The sequence below is a fragment of the Peromyscus eremicus genome, chromosome 7 (genome assembly GCF_949786415.1).
Source record: "Peromyscus eremicus chromosome 7, PerEre_H2_v1, whole genome shotgun sequence".
In the NCBI taxonomy this organism is placed as follows: domain Eukaryota; kingdom Metazoa; phylum Chordata; class Mammalia; order Rodentia; family Cricetidae; genus Peromyscus; species Peromyscus eremicus.
The window spans coordinates 90333271-90339485 of record NC_081422.1 but is presented as its reverse complement, the minus strand read 5'-3'; positions in this window follow the sequence as shown (position 1 = coordinate 90339485).

Here is a 6215-nt window from a genome sequence, read left to right as displayed (position 1 = left end):
GATATGAGTGATAGTATACATAAGTGACCCCAAAGATTTTTTACCAGGGAACTCCTATAGCTGATAAACACCTTCAGTAATATGGCAGATACAAGATTAACTCAAAAAAAATCAGTGGCCCTCCTATATACAAATGAGAAAGAAATCAGAAAAATATCACCTTTTACAATAGCCACAAATAATATAAAATATCTTGGGGTAACATTAACCAAACAAGTGAAAGATCTGTATGATAAGAGCTTTAAATCTCTGAAGAAAGAAATTGAAGAAGATATCAGAAAATGGAAAGATCTCCCATGCTCTTGAATAGGTAGGATCAACATAGTAAAAATGGCAATCTTCCCAAAAGCAATCTACAGATTCAATGCAATCCTCATCAAAATCTCAACACAATTCTTCACAGACCTGGAAAGAACAATCCTCAACTTCATATGGAAAAACAAAAAACCCATGATAGCTAAAACAATCCTGCACAATAAAGGAACTTCCAGAGGCATCACCATCCCTGACTTCAAGCTGTACTATAGAGCTATAGCAATAAAAACAGCTTGGTTTTGGCATAAAAATAGATATGTGGACCAATAGAATCAAATTGAAGACCCTGACATTAATCCACACATCTGTGAACACCTGATTTTTGACAAAGAAGCCAAAATTGTACAATAGAAAAAAAGAAAGCGTCTTCAACAAATGGTGCTGGCATAACTGGATGTCAACATGTAGAAGATTGCAAATAGATCCGTATCTGTCACCATGCACAAAACTCAAGTTCAAGTGGATCAAAGACCTCAACATAAATCCAGTTACACTAAATCTAATAGGAAGTGGGAAGTAGCCTTGAATGCATTGGCACAGGAGACCACTTCCTAAATATAACCACCAGTAGCACAGACACTGAGATTGACAATTAGTAAATGGGACCTCTTGAAACTGAAAAGTGTCTGTCAGATAAAGGACATGGTAAATAAGGCAAAACGACAACCTACAGAATGGGAAAAGATCTTTACCAACTTGACATCTGACAGGGGGCTGATCTCCAAAATATATAAAGAACTCAAGAAACTAGACATCAAAATACCAAATAATCCAATTAAAAAAATGGGGTACAGAGCTAAACAAAGAATTCACAACAGAAGACTCTCAAATGGCTGAAAGACACTTAAAGAATTGCTCAACATCCTTAGGCATCAGGGAAATGCAAATCAAAACAACTCTGAAATGCCATCTTACACCTGTCAGAAATGGCTAAGATAAAAAACACTGATGGCAGCTTATGTTGGAGAGGATGTGGAGTAAGGGGAACACTCATTCACTGCTGGTGGGAGTGCAAACTTGTACAGTCACTTTGGAAATCAGTATGGCAGTTTCTCAGAAAACTGGGAATCAATCTACCTCAAGACCCAGTGATACCACTCTTGGGCATATACCCAAAGGATGCTCAATCATACTACAAAGACACTTGCTCAACTATGTTCATAGCAGCATTATTCATAACAGCCAGAACCTGGAAACAACCTAGATGTCCCTCTACCGAAGAATGAATAAAGAAAATGTGGTACATTTACACAATGGAGTATTACTCAGAGGTAAAAAACAATGACATCATGAAATTTGCAGGTAAATGGATGGAACTGAAAAAAAAATCATTCTGAGTGAGGTAACCCAAACCCAGAAAGACAAACATGATATCTACCCACTCATAAGTGGATATTAGATGAAAAGCAAAGGATAACAAGGCTACAATCCACAGCCCCAGAGAAGCTATGTAACAAGGAGGACCCTAAGAGAGATGCACTGAAGGGGAAATAGATGAGATCTCCTGGGTAAACTGGGGGCGAGGGGGGGATAGAGCTGAGGGAATGGGGGATGAGAACATGAGGGAACAGGATGGGTGAGTTGGGGGAGAGAGGGAGAGGGAGGGCAATGAAAGAGATATCTTGATAGAGGGAGACATTATGGGGTTAGGGAGAAACCTGGTGCTAGGGAAATTCCCAGGAATCCAGAAGGATGACCCCAGCTAAGACTCCTAGCAGTAGTGGAGATGGTTCTTGAACTGGCCTTCTCCTGTTATCAGATTAGTGACTATCCTAATTGTCATCATAGAACCTTTATCCAATAACTGATGAAAGCAGATGCAGAGATCCATAGCCAAGCACTGGGCCAAGCTCTGGGAGTCTAGTCGAAGAGAGAGAAGAGGGATTCTATGAGCAAGGAGGGTCAAGATCATGAAGAAGAAGCCAACAGAGATGACCCGAGCTAGTGGGAGTTCATGGACTCTGGACCTACAGCTGGGGAGCCTACATGGGACTGAACTAGACCCTCTGCATGTGGCAGACACTTGTATAGTTTGGTCTGTTTGAGGGGCCCCTGGCAGTGGGATCAGGATCTATCTCTGGTGCATGAGCTGGCTTTTTGGAGCCCATTCCCTATGGAGGGATGCCTCACCCAGACTTGATACAGCGGGGAAGGGCTTGGTCCTACCTCAAATTGATATGCCAGGCTTTGTTGACTCCCAAGGGAGGCCTTACCCTTTCTGGGGAGTGGAAAGGGTGTGTGTGTGCAGGGGAGGGAGCAGGAAGATGGGATGGAGGGTGAACTGTGATTGGTATGTAAAATGAATAAAAATTTTTTAAAAAGCACACCTATACTCTAGCTATGCAATTGCTACTGGAGCAAAGATTCATCTAGGTCCTGTCACTCACACATATGGGTATTCCTGGATCTGCCTACATTTATATCTATCTAATCATCTATTTTTAAGAATTTGCTTTTATTATTTTTTCTAAATTATATGCATCTGTATGTGTACAGGTATGTGCACATGAGTGTGGTGCCCACAGATGCCAGATGTGTCAGATCTCCTGGAGTTGGAGTTACAGACAGCTGTGAGCTGCCTGATATGGATACTGGGAACTGAACCAAGGTCCTCTTCAGGAGCTGAGCTATCTTGTCAGCCCTCTCAGTGTCGTTTTTTTTTTTTTTTTTTTTCGAGACAGGGTTTCTCTGTGAAGCTTTGCGCCTTTCCTGGGACTCACTTGGTAGCCCAGGCCGGCCTCGAACTCACAGAGATCCGCCTGGCTCTGCCTCCCGAGTGCTGGGATTAAAGGCGAGCGCCACCACCGCCCGGCCGTTTTTTTATTAGAACTCTACCCCATGTACACCCCTCCTATGTGTAATGTGTGCGATGTGAGTGGGCACACTCATGCCTTGGTTAGGTGTGGAGATGGAGGGCAGCTAAACCTGGTTCTTTCTGTCATGTGGGTTCAAGGGTCAACTGCAAGTCATCACACCAGGGAGCGGGTGCCTTGAAGTGCTGAACCACCACTCTGGAACCCGCTATTTATTTTTAGCTTTTAAAGATTTTATTTTTATTAGTGTGTTTGTCTGTGTGAATGGAGGCCATGTGTGTTTGGATATGTGCAGAGGTCACAAAAGGGAATTGGAGCTACAGTTACAGGCAGTTGTGAGCCACCTGACGTGGGTGCTGGGAACTGGGCTTGGGTCCTCTAGAAGAGCAGAAAGCACTCTTAACCCTGAGCCATCTCCCTGCCCAACCTGTTTGTTTGTTTGTTTGTTTGTTTATTTATTTTATATGCATTGATGTCTTCCTGCATGTATGTCTGTGTGAGGGTGTCAGATCCCCTGGAACCAGAGACATTTGTGAGCTGCCATGTGGGTGATGGGAGTTGAACCTGGGTCCTCTAGAACAGCAGTAAGCACTCTTTTTTTTTTTTAAATTATCTATCTATCTATCTATCTATCTATCTATCTATCTATCTGTCTATTTATTTATTTTCTATTATCAGCTTGATACAGTACAAATTCTTATCCTAATAGTGAAATGTTTCACTGAGGCTTGCCCAGTGATTGAGTAAAACCAAAACTTATTCTAAGCCACAGTCATCCTAGGATCCCCCCTGCTATGTAGCCTCCCTGGTTCTGTGGGTTGCAGTCTGATTGTTCTTTGCTTTATATCTAGAATCCACTTATGAGTGAGTACATACCATGTTTGTCCTTCTGGGTTTGGGTTACCTCACTCAGGATGATATTTTCTAGTTCCATCCATTTGCCTGCAAACCTCATGATGTCATTGTTTTTCTCTGCTGAGTAGTGCTCCATTGTGTATATGTACCACATTTTCTTAACCCATTCTTCAGGTGACAGGCATCTAGGTTGTTTCCAGGTTCCGGCTATTACAAACAGTGCTGCTGTGAACACAGTTGAGCAAGTGTCTTGTGGTGTGACCGAGCATTCCTTGGGTACATGCCCAGGAGTGGCAGCAAGCACTCTTAAACTTGAGCCAGCTCACCAGCCCTCCGCCACAACCTGTTTTTAAAGGCACACTGAGATTTCTGGTTTTGATTCCTTGAATGAAAAATCTAAGTTTTTCTTTTCCCGTGTATGTGTAATCCATTCTTTGCCAGTGAGAAGTCTTGCTCCTGTGACTCAGGTATATTTACTAATTCAATTGATCTTAGAATGCAAATAAATTACTTTCAAAACTGCTACTCTGTGTTTGTGTGAAATCAAAGTCTACGAGCTAGAGGCCAATATTTGTCTAACCTGGTGACAGAGGGTCAAATGTTCTTTGCTGCAATTCTTCCCCACCAAAATACATTTGCATCATTCATTTGAAATACAACTTAACGCCAGCTGTTTAGCTCAGTTGGCTAGAGCACGGGGCTGAAATGTGACTTAGGGAGTCATGTAGGTGGCACCTCTCAGTAATGCCATCACCTGAGAGGCAGAGGCAGGAGGACCAGTGCCGCTATGAGACCAGCTGGTCCATTCAGCACAGTCGAGGCCAGCTAAGGCTTCCTAGGAGACCCTATCAAAAAACAGAACAAAAATAAAACAGAAACAAAACCCAAAGATTTTAGATTTCTTTCTGTTTGGATTTCATCTGATGCTCTCCTTTAGGCTTGTTGATTTCGTTCACTTATATATTTTAGAACGGAAACATTTGCATCTTTTAGAAAAGCATAAAGACACACAAAGGTGGGCTCAGAGAGCAGCATTCTCTCTCTCCTTTGTCCATTCTTTTCTCACCGTCCCCATCACCCCAGACAATCTCCCTCCTCTCATTCCTTTCCCTCCCTCCCTTCCTCCTCCCTTCCTCCCTTCCTTCCTTCCTTCCTTTCTTTCTTTCTTTCTTTCTTTCTTTTTTTTTTTTTTTTTTGGTTTTTGGTCTTTTGAGACAGGGTTTCTCTGTGTAGTTTTAATGCCTGTCCTGGATCTCACTCTGTAGACCAGGCTGGCCTCGAACTCACAGAGATCCGCCTGGCTCTGCCTCCTGAGTGCTGGGATTAAAGGCATGTGCCAACGCTGCCCTCTTTCTTTTTTTAAAGCTACATCTTTAGCCTATCACAAATTGTATTTGCTATATTTTATCTTGTTTATTTATTAATTTTTCTGAGATAGGGTGTCTCTATATAGCCCTGGCTGTTCTGGAACTCACTACGTAGACCAGGTTAGCCTTGAATCCATAGAGTTCCACTTGCTTCTGTTTCTTGCTGTTACATTTATTTACTTTTCCTCTGTGTGTGTGTGTGTGTGTGTGTGTGTGTGTGTGTGTGTGTGTTCCACATTGTGATTGTAAAAGTTAGAGGCAACCTGTAGATGTTGGTTTTCTCCTTACACCATGTGGGTCCCAGGGATTGAACTCAGGTCATCAGACTTGGCAGCAGATCCGTTTACCTGCTGTGAGGCTTTTCATTGGCTATTGTGGTAGTTTGAATGTAACTGGCCACCATAAGCTCATGGAGAATGGCACTATTAGGAGGTGTGGCTTTGTTGGAGTGGATATGGTCTTGTTGGAGGAAGTGTGTCACTGTGGGGCTGGGCTTTGAGGTTTCCTATGCTCAGGATACTGTCCAGTGTCTCAGTCAATTTCCTGTTGTCTGCAAAATGTAGGACTCTCAGCTATTCCTCCAGCTCCATGTCTGCCTTCATGTTGCCATGCTCCCCACCATGATCATAATGGATTGAACCTCTGAAACAATAATCAAGCCCTCTCAATTAAATGTTTTCTTTTAATAAGAGTTGCCGTGATCGTGGTGTCTCTTCACAGCAATAAAAACCCTAAGACAGAAGTTGGTACCAGAGACTGGGGTATTGCTATAATAGGCCTGACCATGTTTTTGTTTTGATAATATGGACTTTGAGAGTTTGGGTTAGGAAAGCAGTGGAATGCTTTAAGTGTTGTTTAATGGGCC